Raw genomic sequence first — 14,572 nt, 5'->3', positions numbered from 1 at the left:
GGGATCGTCTCCATCCTCCTCCAGTTTTGAGGGGCCTGGGAGTAGTCTCTGCTGCCCACCGATTTGGGGGGACTGGTGCAGGCTCCAACCCCTCTCTGATTTTGAGGGACAACCTGGAGGAAAGGCATCAAAAGCTTGACAAAGGCTGAAGGGAATGCTCTGATTACCCCTTTTGCCAAGAGGTTCCCTTAGCTGAAGTTGCTAACAAGGACCAGACTTGCCAGCCCACACCGGGTTTCGGGTTCTTTTATTTCCTGGGCCCTCAGTCCTGCGTGGGACACGGGAACTGGGTGCTGCAGAGGCTGCGGCAAGGCATCAGAAATGGCCGCCCAACACCCAAGGGTGGTAGAAGATCTGCTCCAGCACTGGCCGATCCATGGGGTGCTTGGACAAACAGCAGCGGATCAGATGTTGGCACTCTGGGGAGAGAAGGCAGAAAGCGGCGCTCACTTGCAGAAGGCTCCTGCCCAGCTGCTCCCGGCGCCTGCAGAAGCCGGGCCACGCTGCGTGTGCTGGGAGCTGGCCTTGGCGGGAGAGCGGCACGGCAGGACAAGCGTCCCCTCCTTCAGCCAAGCGTGCCACAGCCAGCCTGCCACGGGCCACCTGCTGCAGCCGGCCCTTGAGGGCACATGGACGTCCCGCGCAGCTGCGGGAGGGCCGGGCTGGGCTGCGCGCTGCCACCTGCCAAAGCCTGCCTTCTTCAGGCCCCATAGCAACCTGGAGAGGCCTCCTGTGGGAAGAAGAGCTGCCCCAAGACGATGTCTCGCTCCTTCTCCAAGGGTAAGTACCCGCACACCATCTCAAACAGCAGCACGCCCAGGGACCAGATGGTCGCCCCATCGCCGTGGTAGCAGCGAAGGCCGATCCACTCGGGCGGGCAGCACGTGCGTGTTCCTAGGGGAGACAGGCCTTCAAGTCGCCTCAGAATACAACAAAATACTTGAAAAGCCCCACAAAATTCCAGAAAAATCCCACAAAATTCCCAAATAATTTCAAAACCATACCAATTCACAGGAATGTCCCACAAAATCTCCACCAATTCCCACAAAATCCCACAAAAATCCCACAAAAATCCCTCAAAATTCCCTAAATATTCAGAAAATTATAACAAATTCCAGAAACATCCCGCAAAATCTCCACAAATTCCCACAAAATTCCAGAAAAATCCCTCAAAATCCCTAAATCTCCTCAATATCCCGCAAAATTCCACAAAAATCACACAAATACTCCACAAGTTTCCACAAAATCTAAGAAAAATTCCTCAAAATTCTTCAAGTCTCCTCAAATCCACACAAAGTCCTTAAAAAGGCCTACAAAATTCCAGAAAAATTCCACAGAATCTCCACAAATTTCCAGAAAATCTAAAAAAAAATCCTGAAAATTCTTCAACCTCCTCAGAATTTCACAGAATTTCAGAAAAATCCACAAAACTTCTGAAAAATCCCACAAAATTCCCTAAATCTTCTCAAAACCCTAACAAATTCCAGAAACATCCCGCAATATCCTCACAAATTTCCACAAACTTTAAGAAAAATCCCGCAAAATTCATCGTCTCCTCAATATCCCACAAAATCCTTGAAAAGCCTTACAAAATTTCAAAATATCACTCAAAATTCCCTAAATCTTCTGAAAACTCTACCAAATTCCACAAAAATACCACAAAATCTTTACCAAATTCCCACAAAATTCCTGAAAAATCCTTCAAAATGCCTAAATCTCCTCAATATCCCACAAAATTCCACAAAAATCCCAAAAGCCTTTACAAGTTTCCACGAAATCTAAGAAAAATTCCTCAAAATTCTTCAAGCCTCCTCAGAAACCACCCCAAGTACATGAAAAGGCCCACAAAATTCCTGAAAAATCCCACAGAATCTCCACACAATTCCACAAATCCTAAGAAAAATTTTTCAAAATTATTCAAGTCTTCGAAGAATCCCAAAAAACTCCTGACAGACCCCACAAAAGTCCAGTGAAGTTCCCGAAAATTCCCTAAATCTTCTCAAAACCCAACTGAATTCCAGAAAAATCCCACAAAATCTACACAAATTCCCACAAAATACATGAAAAATCCCGCAAAATTCATCAAGTCTCCTCAATATCCCACAAAATCCTTGAAAAGCCTTCTAAGATTCCAGAAAAACCCCTCAAAATTCCCTGAATCTTCTGACAACTATACCAAATTCCAGAAACGCCCCATAAAATCTCCACAAATTCCCACAAAATTCAAGAAAAACACCACGAAATCCACTAAATCTTTTCAAAAAACCGCAATATTCCAGAAACATCCCACAAAATCTCCTCAATATCCAACAAAATTCCAGAAACATCCCACAAACTTCCCTAAATCTTCTCAAAACCCAACTGAATTCCAGAAACATCCCACAAAATCTCCACAAATTCCCACAAAATACATGAAAAATCCCTCAAAATCCTTAAATCTCCTCATTATCCCACAAAATTCCACAAAAATCACACAAAAGATCAACAACGTTCCACAAAATCTAAAAAAAATTCCTCAAAATTCTTCAGGTTTCCTCAGAATCCCACAGAATTCCAGAAAAATTCACAAAATTCCTGAATAATCCCACAAAACTCAAGAAAAAAACCACAAAATTCCCTAAATCTTTTCAAAATACCACGAAAATATTGAAAAGCCCCAAAAATTCCAGAAACATCCCACAAAATTTCCTTAATCATTCCAAAACCCAACACATTTTAGAAACATCCCACAAAATCTCCACAACTTCCCAGAAAATGCATGAAAAATTCCTCAAAATGCCTATATCTCCTCAATATCCCACAAAATTCCACAAAAATCACACAAAACCACCACAAGAATCCACAAAATCTAAGAAAAATTCATCAAAATTTTTCATGTCTCCTCAAAACCACACGAAGTCCTTGAAAAGGCCCACAAAATTCCAGAAAAATCCCACAAAATCTCCATAAATTCCCACAAAATCTAAGAAAAATTCCTCAAAATTCTTCAGTTCTCCTCAGATTCCCACAGAATTCCAGAAAAATCCACAAAATTCCTTATTAATCTCACAAAAATTCCCAAAATTTTCTCAAAACCCCACCAAATACAAGGAAGATCCCACAAAATCCCCACAAATTCCCATAAAATTCAAGAAAAATCGCAAAAAATTCCCTAAATCATCTTAAAACCATTTTAAATTCCTGGAACATGCCACAAAATTCCCTAAATCACCTTAAAACCATATCAAATTCCAGGAACATGCCACAAAATTCCCTAAATTTTTTCAAAACCCAACTGAATTCCAGAAACATTCCACAAAATCTCCACAAATTCCCACAAAATACATGAAAAATCCTTCAAAATCCCTAAATCTCCTCAATATCCCACAAAATTCCACAAAAATCACACAAAACCTCCACAAGTTTCCACAAATCTAAGAAAAATTCCACAAAATTTTTCAGGTCTCCTCAGAATCCCACAGAATCCCAGAAAAATCCACAAAATTCCTGAAAAATCCCACAAAAATCCTAAAATTTTCTCAAAACTCTACCAAGTTCCAGGAACATCCCACAAAATCCCCACTAATTTCCATAAAATTCAAGAGAAATCCCACAAAATTCCCTAAATCACCTTAAAACAATACCAAATTTCAGGAACATGCCACAAAATTCCCTAAATCTTCTCAAAACCCAATTGAATTCCAGAAACATCCCACAAAATCCCCACAAATGTTAAAAAAATCTAAGAAAAATTCCTGGTAGTTCCTCATTTCTCTGCAGAATGCCAGAAAATTCCAGAAAAGTCCTTCAAAGTTCCAGAATCATCCCACAAAATCTCTTCAATATCCAACAAAATTCCAGGAAAGCCCCACAAAATTCCTTAAATCTTCTCAAAACCCAACTTAATTCCAGATACATCCCACAAAATCTCCACAAATGTTCACAAATTCTAAGAAAAATCCCTCAAAATCCCTAAATCTCCTCAATATCCCACAAAATTCCACAAAAATCACACAAAATATCCCACAAAATTCCACAAAATCTAAGAAAAATTCCTCAAAATTCTTCAAGTCTCCTCAGAATCCCACAGAATTCCAAAAAAATCCACAAAATTCCGGAAAAATCCTACAAAATTCACAAAATCTTTTTAAAAACCGACCAGATTCCAGAAACATCCCACAAAATCCCCACAAATTTCCATAAAATTCAAGGAAAGTCCCTCAAAATTCCTGAAATCACCTTAAAACCATACCAAATCTCAGGAATATGCCACAAAATTCCCTAAATCTTCTCAAAACCCAACTGAATTCCAGAAACATCCCACAAAATCTTTACAAATTTCTGAATTCCAGAAACATCCCACAAAATCTTTACAAATTCCCACAAAATACATGAAAAATCCCTCAAAACTCTTCAAGCCGCCTCTAAATCCTACAAAATCTAAGAAAAATCCCACAAAACCTCCACAAATATTCACAAAATCTAGAAAAAATCCTCAAAATTCTTCAAGCCTTCTCAGAATCCCACACAATTCTCAGGAAAAATACACAAAATTTGTTGGAGTTCAAGCAAGGCTTGTACCCTGGCTGCAGCCAGCACGGCAGCTATCCCCAGCTGCTCGGTCCATATCCCACTGCATCAATGTGATGGATGGCAAATATGGCGATTTATTGCAGGGAAACTTAACATTTTATAGCCTGGGTTCACTGTGTTACTGCCATCTACATATGTCACACCTCGGTGCTATTGGCTAATTGCAGAAGGTTTTACTATCCTAACAGAGAGGGGTGGGTCACTAGCTTTCCGTTACATCCCGAGTTCTTCAGATCGCAAGCCCTCAAACTACAACATATTCCCCTCTCTCTATGAATAATTAATTTGCTAAAATATAAGGTGTATTAGTTTTAAAAATGGATAATATAAAATTGAGTCCAAAGATTAACACAAGTTTCTCAATTCTCTGTAGATCTTCATCTACAGTCATCTGTAGCTAAAACAGTCTCTGTTGTTGGGTCACGATGACAGAGACACCTGTGGCAGCACCAGTTGCTCTCAGGTTAAGCAGCATGGCTATGGTTACACCTGTCACCACTTCTCTTTTCTGAAGTCAGGTGAGTCTCTCCACTTGCAGGCTCCACTCTTCATCCAGGTGGTATAGGACTCTGGGGATGATAACAGCTAATACACGAAAGTCAGCAGAGGAGTTAAAGCTTTGGGTGTAAATGCAAGGGCTAGACTATTAGATCATGGGTTTTCAGCTTGTACCACAAGGTTGGGGTTCACTGCTTCAGGCGTTATAACTATAAACAGCACAATTGCTCTAAGCAGCTTACCATGTAAATGACACCATACTTGCAAACTCACAGCTAAAACTTTAACATTAAATGAACCTTCAAAGATACTTACACTACCTCTTAAAGGAAAATACTTATATTTTATACTAACATAACAATTACTACACAGGCTAAACACTTTATCTTAAACTATTATCTAACTACTTTTAACACACGTGTTCTGGTATATATGTTGTCTAAGCGTGAAAACAATTTGCTAAAAGGATAAACACACAATTACAATTTGCTTTGTATATAGTTAGATGGAGTCTCTACACTTCCCAAATCTTCTACAGAATTTCTCTAACACGATTCAGTCCTGGAACGTTCACTGCTCCCGTGATGTCAGATGGCAGCTAATCGGTGACTGAGGGCTTTGATGTTCACGTTGTTCTTCAAACCCTTCTAAATCTTAAAACAAAGGATAACTGAGAAATTGATAGAAACACCACATGATAATAACAATATAAAATTTCTGTTGGCAACTGTCTGTGTAGTGTTCGGACACAACTGTGTCCTGACAGCTCCACTTCTGATCCAAGTCTGGAGTACCAAGGCTGTGTGATGACATCTCTGTTCACTGGATCTCGTGTGTTCAGAGGCACACAGTCTGGTCAGATGGACAGGTGACCTTTTTAAACCTGCCAACAAAACACAGGCACTTCTCTCCTTGAAGTTAATAAATTACACTAATCAAATTGCTTTTAGGGTGTCAATTCCCCCTGTTTTCTAAAAAAAATAAAAATGAAATGTATTTCTGTTCAACATTAACACAAAACCTTATATACAATTAGTAAAAACCTATAACAGTTAAAAATCAATTAATATAAAAGTACTGTTAATTATTAAAACACTACACCAGCATTCCATCGTTAATAAACAAACAAAACCAAAAATCATCAGTGAAGGATTGGGTAATCATCTCCGGAAATGATTTTCCAAGCTCACTTTAAAATTGATCCAGCTGTCATATTAATAGGGTCAAATTGCAAAGCAAAAAGTGACTCAAATACTGATTTGGGACAGAAAACATCTGGATCTGTTGATAAACATTCTGTCCAGGTAAAGTTAAGACTTGGCCAGGGCCTTAGACTTTAAACTGGAAAGATGCCTCTTAACTTATTTTTAAAACAAGGTTTTCAATAGCAACAGCTATGAGATGCTTACAGCACAGCAAACTGTTAAAATGCATTTATACAAAGCAAATAGTTAAAAACTTTAGGTACCAAACTAATTAAATTATTCAGCAGTTGGTTTAATTTGAAGCTTCTTCAATGGCAGCTGATCCTTAGCAATGGTACATCTTTTTTTTTTTTTTTAAATTCTGGAAACACTGAAAAATAAAAAAGCTATAACAAACGAAACTGCAGGGATTGCAACAACTCAATAGAACTCTTAATAAAGTCCAGGGTGTCACAGACTGCATTCATTTCTGTCTACAAGCAGGTGTTCATCAGTGGTTTATCACAGTTGCTTCAGTTGTAGCTGTCTTCATATTTCTAGAAAAATAACTATACTTTGCAATTTAGACAAGTGTTTCCAATAAAACATAAACCATTTAAATTAAACAACATTTAAACTTAACAATATTTATAACAAAAGGAAATAACAAAACTTAACTTTAAAGGAATATCCAAGTTATACAACATAAAAACATTAAAGTTAACAGTAACATGGATTCACTATAAAAATTATAAAAATGTAACAAATACATCACAATTCCATGTCATCTAGCTTTAAAAATAACCCACAAAACCTGCAAATGTTACTACAAATACTCATTCATAACAAGAATTTGCTTAATATACTCTCAAATTAGTTAAAATTTCAAAATGCAGCTTCTCTAGAAAAAACCACAACAACACAGGATTTGGCAAGCTGTCATGTAGCTTTGGTAGCACTTTTCAGAAACATCAAGTCTAATTTTTAAACTAAAATCCAAGATCCAAATTGATATATATGCAGTTATATGTGTTTTATATAACAAAAAGACTCACATTGAAATTACCTTATTAAAATTGTGGAAAAAACAAGCAAATAGATAATACATGCTCTAACTTAACTTTGTCTTGTACAGTAAAGTTCTCTTAACTAATTATTTTTTTTAAACCACAAATCTCTTCTGTAGATAACATTAATTGGAAGGTTTTCTTAGAAGCTGTAAATCACACCATGTTTTAACCTTAGGTTCTAAAACCAATTATTGCAAGGCAACTTCTGTTAAACACTTTAAACTCCCTTCTTTTTTTTTTTTTTTTTTTAACTTTCAAAGATCCACAATAATTTCTCTAGTAAAATCCTAAACACTGCAATTGCATAAACTCATAATTACTTAAAACACAGAATTAACTCCAAAAGGGTACATAAACACCTTTTAAAAACGCAATAAATCATGACTTTGTAACAAACTGGTTATTATCCCAGCGCTTCTTCTCAGAGAGGGAGTTGGGGGGGGGGGGTGTGAACCGCTCATGTCTCGGTCAGAGTCAAAACTGGCTGGTTATTTCCTGTTCTCCGTGCCTTTTTCTTGGGCCCCGGCCCCGCTACCACCTCTGTGGGCCAGCCGTTCCCTCCCCCTGGTTCCACTCCGCCTCTACCTCGCCTTTCACTCCACCTTTCCCTCCGCTTTTTGCTCCCCCCTTCTTCTCTTTGCATTCCAATCTCTGTGCCTCTGTGCCCATCCTCCCGCGTCTTATCTCTTTCATTTCAGCTTCTCTTTCTTTTTCACATTCCTTTTCTCTCCCATCCCCCCGACCACGTTCCTCTTTCAATGCCAGCCTTTGTCCTTCGTTTTTACTTAAGATACTTCTTTCTCGCTCTATGTCTTTTTGTTCAGCACTATTTTTACACACCAGGGAAGATGTTTCTCTCTGGGCTTTTCCCACGGCACTCCTGGCTTTTTTTGTTAACTTTTTCCAAAAGTCTCTTGCTTTCTGTTGTTTCTCCCAGAGCACACAAGAATTTTGGGACTGAGGGGACTCCCGACCCACCTTCAGCTCTGCTGAGCTGCTGTCGTCTGAAAGCTGTAAAGCTCTGACCCTAAATTTCAGGGTAGCCAGCAAACAGTTCCTTGTCGTTCCCCAAATCTCTTTGGCAAGCGTTTTAGCACATCTGTCCCACACCTTAGGGTGGATAAACCTTACAAACTCATTTACGACTTCAACAACCCAAAGTCTTGCAATAGCAAGCAAATTAGGTTTACAACTGAATTGCAATTTAACCTTTTTCGATGATTCCATCATTCTTCTGGGCCCAGGCTTTTCCTGACAAGAATAGACTCACTATCTTGACCGCTGCTCCTTGACTCAGGGTATCCTGGCTTTCTTCCTGTCCCACTTTTCTTCCTCCCGGGCTTCGGCACCAAAAATTCCTCAATATTCCCACAAAATTCACAAAATCTTCTCAAAACCCTACCAAATTCCAGAAACATCCCACAAAACCTACACAAAATTCCACAAAATCCAAGAAAAATCCCTCAAAATTCCCTAAATCTCCTCAATACCCTAACAAATTCCAGGAATATCCCACAAAATCCCCACTAATTTCCATAAAATTCAAGGAAAATCCCTCAAAATTCCCTAAATAATCTTAAAACCATACCAAATTCCAGGAACATGCCACAAAATTCCCAAAATCTCCTCAAAACCCAACTGAATTCCAGAAACATCCCACAAAATCTCCACAAATTCCCACAAAATTCCTGAAAAATTTCTGATAATTTGTCAGTTGTCTGCAGAATCCCACAAAATTCCAGAAACGTCCCACAAAATCTCCTCAATATCCAACAAAATTCCAGAAAAATCCCACAAAATCTCCACAAATGTTCACAAAATCTTAGAAAAATTCCTCAAAATTCTTGAGGTCTCCTCAGAATCCCACAGAATTCTTAAAAAACCCCATAAAATTCCAGAGAAGTCCCACAAAATTCCCTAAATAATTTCAAAACCATACCCATTCAAAGGAATGTCCCATAAAATCTCCACCGATTCCCACAAAATCCCACAAAAATCCCTCAAAATTCCCTCAAAATTCCCTACATCTTCTGAAAAATCTACCAAACATCCCACAAAATCTCCACAAATGTCCACAAAATCTAAGAAAAATTCCTGATAATTTTTCAATTCTCTGCAGAATCCCACAAAATTCTAGAAAAGTCCCTCAAAGTTCCAGAAACATCCCACAAAATTCCCAAAAAATCTTTTCAAAACCCTACCATATTTCAGAAATATCTCACAGAATCTCCACAAATTCCACAAAATTCCCTAAAAGTCCCACAAAATTATTGAAAATATCTCAGGATACCACGAAATTGCAGTAAAGCCCCACAAAATTCATCAAAACTCCCACAAAATTGTTCAAAAGGCACACATAATATTGGAAAAATCCCACAAATTTCCCCAAATCTTCAGAAAACTCTAGGGAATTCCAGAAACTTCCCACAAAATCTCCACATATTCCCACAAAATACGTGAAAAATCCCTCAAAACTCCTAAATCTCCTCAATATCCCACAAAATTCCACAAAAATCCCAGAAATCTCCACAAGTTTCCACAAAATCTAAGAAAAAGTCCTCAAAATTTTCTAGTCTCATGTGAAACCCTCAGAATTCTTGAAAAACGCCCAAAAATTTCAGAGAAATCCCACAGACTTCCCTAAATTTTTTCAAAACCCCATCAAATTTAAGAAACATCCCACAAAATCTCCACAAATCTCAAAATCTAAGAAAAATCCTTCAAAATACTTCAAGTCTCCTCAAAATACCACAGAATACCAGAAAAATACTCAAAATTCGAGAAAAATACCACCAAATTCGATAAATAATCTCAAAACCTTACCAAATTCCAGAAACATCCCACAGAATCTCCACAAATTTCCAAAAATTAAAGAAAAATCCCTCAAAATTCCAGAAAAATCCCACAAATTCTACAAAAATTCCCCAAAAATATTTAAATCTTCTCAATATCACACAAAATTCCAGAAATATTTTACAGACTCCACAAAAATCTCACAAAAATCCACAAAAATCCCACAAAATTATTTCAATCTGCTCAAGATCCTATAAACTTCTACAAAAATCCCTCAAAATTCCCCACATCTCTTCAAAATGCCACAAAGTTTTTCTCCTGGCCAACAAATGGCCGATGGTGAGCACTGACAGCAGTTGGGACCATTGAAAAGTGACATCAACCTGGGAACAGCACTTGAAGACCTAAGGCCGGCAATTCCTTGCTCTCTTTGCTTTCCGCCTTTTCAAGAGGTACCAGGGCTCTCCTTCAGCCTCCTTTCCCCCAGGCCAGCCAAGGCCACGGGAGGGGAGCGGGGCTGGCCGCAGCTCTGCGCTTCCCGGGGAGGATGGAGACTGGCAAGTGACAGGAGCCCCTTCTCAGAGGCTTGGCTGGGCCTTGCACAGCGGGGCTGCCGGGCCAGGCCGCTCCTGCCTGGCCTGCACTTGCTGCCGCTGCTCAGTTTCACCACACACTGCCCACTAAAGATATGCAGGGAAAGATAGGAGCTTGCAGCGTGCTCAGATAATGGCCACACTCCCCACAGCAGCCATGGGAAAAAATCTTCTAGCGCAGACAGCTCCAGCCGCTGCTCCGGCAGAGATCCCGGGACCATCCACAAGGCCTGGGCAAGACTTGAACCTGCTCACTACTCAGGTGAGTCTTGCAAATTCATCCTTTTTTCCAGAGATAGGGGAAGAGAGAGAGAGTGATCAACATGGAAAGAGACAGCATAAACTGTTGTGAGGTGCTTCAGGGAGGCAAAGAGTTAGTTTCAGATAAGCATTGTTACAGGAGAGGCATGGCTGTAAGCCAAGCTAGTGAATTTTGACCTCCTGCTTTGGGAGATGGGCGTGGGAGCCCTGGATGAAGTTGTCCCACCCCAAACCCCTTGTGAAGGGTGGCCCAGGGGTTCTGATTGGGTTTCAGTCCCTGGGGGTTTCTCCCTTGTTGTGTTTCTAGTGGTCCCTGACCCTGAACTCCAGCCTCAAGGGTGGAGACCCTCAAGAGTTCTGTCCCTCAAAAACCCCTGCCCTGCCTTTGTTGGGGCTCTCTGTTCTGGATCTGAGTTGTTCCCGTGCTGAAGAAATGGTTTCATGAACAGAGGCGCTTCTCGTTGTAGTACATGCCGGTTTCCAGAAAATATCATCCCTGGACCTGGTCTTGCAGTTGCGGACTACAACAAATGGTGGAGAATGCACGGCATCCAGCGAGGCACCAGGAGAACAGCAGGAGCGGCTCCATGGACACTCCGTAAATCCCCGGCTGATGGCTCGAGAGCCGGAGAGACTCCCGCCTTAGAAAGGAGGAGTCGAGAATACCTGGCAGGAGGGCCAAGCTGGGAGTGCCTCAGGGCCATGGGGGAAAAGGGCTTATGGAGGTGGGGGAGCCGAGAGACCAGACACTGGGACAAACATCTAACATCACCCAACGAAACGTATTATGGAGGGTTTTGGTTTTTTTTATATAGATGGGAAGGACCTTTATGGACGAGATTAACATTATGGACGATTATGGACGATTATGGACGGTATGGCCCTTCCTGTGGACTGTTTTTTGGCTTCTGTGAAGTCCCTCATTTTTTTGTGGTGTATAAGTCCCTGTATCTTCCCCTCTCCTCTGTTCCTAAGGGCAGGACAAAGGGTGAAAAATGCCAAGATGGCTCGGGGTTGCTGCCGACTCCCCGTCACCCCGGTGTCTCTCTGCCATCCCATCCCCTGTTTTCCTGAAGGCAGGCAAGGGACGGGGAACATCCAGAGTGCTGCGGGTCTGCTGCCGTCTGCCCGCCGTTCCGTGTCCTCCTTCACCCCCTGTCTTTCCATATTCCCGTTCCCTGGCCGGGAAAGTCCATCCCGGACCCTGCCCTCTTCCCAAGATGGCACTGCCCACGCGGTCTGGGATTCCTTTTTTCCCGCCTTGCTCCTTCTTTTCTGGCCCTCAACCTTCCCTTCCCCCAGTAACTCCTGCTTCGCTCCCAGCCCTTTCTTCAGCTGCTCCACCCCTGGGGGCTGTGCCTTTTCCATGGTGGGCAACACCCCCTCTGGGAAATCAAAACTGGAACCGAGCTCTGAAAGCCAGCGTTTCACCAAGAACATCTCAAGTGGCAACGCCCACACCTACGAGACCAGAGCCGAAGCTGGAGATCTAAGAACTCTGCCCCTCGTGAGAGGAGATCAAAGAGCTGCGCCCTTCCTGAAAGAAACTCCAGAACTGGAAGAGACTGAACTAAAAAACCGTTACGTTTGTATTAAGTACCATCACTGTTTAATTTAAGTGTTTGTTTTTAATTTTGTTTCTTTCTGTTTGTTTGTTTGCTTAACGTGTTTTGTTATTGAGTTTTTAGTGTCCCACAGAGCAAAGTGGTGCTCTGTGGAGGAGGTAAGATTTTATGCTGTAAGTTTTGGAAACATTTTTAAGATCCAGATTATACTTTGAAGGGGGGAAAAAAAAAAAGGAGCAGATGTTGTGATGTGCCTCAGGGGAGGCAACGAATTCCATTGTCCCACTCCAAACCCCTTGTGACGGACGGCCCAGGGGTTCTGATTGGGTTTGAATCCCTGGAGGGGTTCTCCCTTGTTGTGTTTCTAGTGGTCCCTGACCCTGAACTCCAGCCTCAAGGGTGGAGACCCTCAAGAGTTCTGTCCCTCAAAAACCCCTGCCCTGCCTTTGTTGGGGCTCTCTGTTCTGGATCTGAGTTGTTCCCATGCTGAAGAAATGGTTTCATGAACAAAGGCTCATCTCGCTGGTGTTCCATGCTGGTCCCCAGAACCCTGTGGTTTCCCTGGCTGAGATTTTGAGGTTGCGGACTGCAACAGGTGCCAAGGTTGGAGAAGTTGGTGCGAAAACTCGACTTTGTGCTGTCAATGTTCTGAGTGTTGAGCCAGCACCAAATCTGTGCAACTCTATGGGAAGGAAATAATAAGGCAAAATGACATCATTGAAACAAGGAAATGCTCTTGGCACTTGATGTGCAGAAATGCACAGCAGGAGAGGAAGAGCAGAGCAGCTACAAGCTGCCAGTACTTGCAGAAGGATGAATGGAAGTAACTTCCTGTTTAGGCTGGAAATTCAGAGAAAATTTGGCCCCATCCAGAAGGGTGTTGAAGTGAAGCAGCTGTCTAGTGACAAGAGACAGATGGAGAAGTGAAAGCCCAAAGGAAAAGCTTTGAATGTGGAGTTTTTTGGATGGTGGGGTCTTTAGAACCAGATCTTGCGAATCCCATGGGTGATGCAGGCGGCTTGCCAAGGGAGCATCCCTGTCCCCATGCCAGGGAGCTGCTGCTCTGGTCGCACAGGGTGCTTTGGGTTGTACCTGATGGCTCAGCAGAGCTTGGGGAGATGCCTCAATGTTTTTTGGATTTGAATGGCATTTGGGTCAAATCCAATTTCTCCTCTGCGGGATGAAGTCTTGAGCTCTGACGGGTTTCATTTGAACATTTCTTTAATCTATGCCCCAGGCCAAAACCCCCCAGCAGATCCCCTGCTCCTCCCACTCTGTGTCTGCCCCAGCTATGACCCTTGGAGCTTTTCCCTTCAACTGAAAGAACTGGAAATTGGCTGGGTTTTATTGAAAGACCCCCATGCTGTTCACCAGTCTTCACAGAAGTAATTGTGAATGCCGATTTATTTCTATCTTTAGCACACTTTTATAGGGTTCTACAGGGTCTGCAGGCAGAACAAGCTACTATTGGCTAACACACATAGTTTACATTTTTTCTCTTACACACAGGGATATTGTTTTTCTTTACTCTCTCTTCTGCATGAAGGTTTCAAGGACTTTAGCCCTTAATATTACGACTTATTTCAAAGGCTGGTTTGTGCATACAGGCCTTTAAAATATAGCAACAAATCCCCCTTTCTCTTTTTGCACAAACCAGGCTTTGGATAAGATAACATACAACTTAGACTGTCGTCTCAATTAACATTATAAGTAAAGTCCGTCCCCCTTCTAGCACAAGACATTTCAACCATCTAGTGATGCCCCAGCTGGCGAACCAACTTCCAGTGAGGTCACTATCTTCCTTTAGGGCATGCAACCCATCCTGTAGCTGTTGTAGTTGCTCATGGATGGAAGCTGAATGATCAGTAAGATCCAAGCAGCACATGCCTTCAAACTCTCCACAACCATGTCCTTGTGCTAAGAGCAAAAGGTCAATTGCAACTTGATTTCATAGTACTGCATGATATACACTACTCACATTGGCTGAAAGCTCACTTAACATTGTGGATGTTAAGTTCAATTCTTCCTTAGTCTAA

The sequence above is a fragment of the Poecile atricapillus genome, chromosome 31 (assembly GCF_030490865.1).
Source record: "Poecile atricapillus isolate bPoeAtr1 chromosome 31, bPoeAtr1.hap1, whole genome shotgun sequence".
Classification (NCBI taxonomy): Eukaryota; Metazoa; Chordata; class Aves; order Passeriformes; family Paridae; genus Poecile; species Poecile atricapillus.
The sequence above is the reverse complement of the archived record's forward strand: the minus strand, read 5'-3'. Positions refer to the sequence as shown.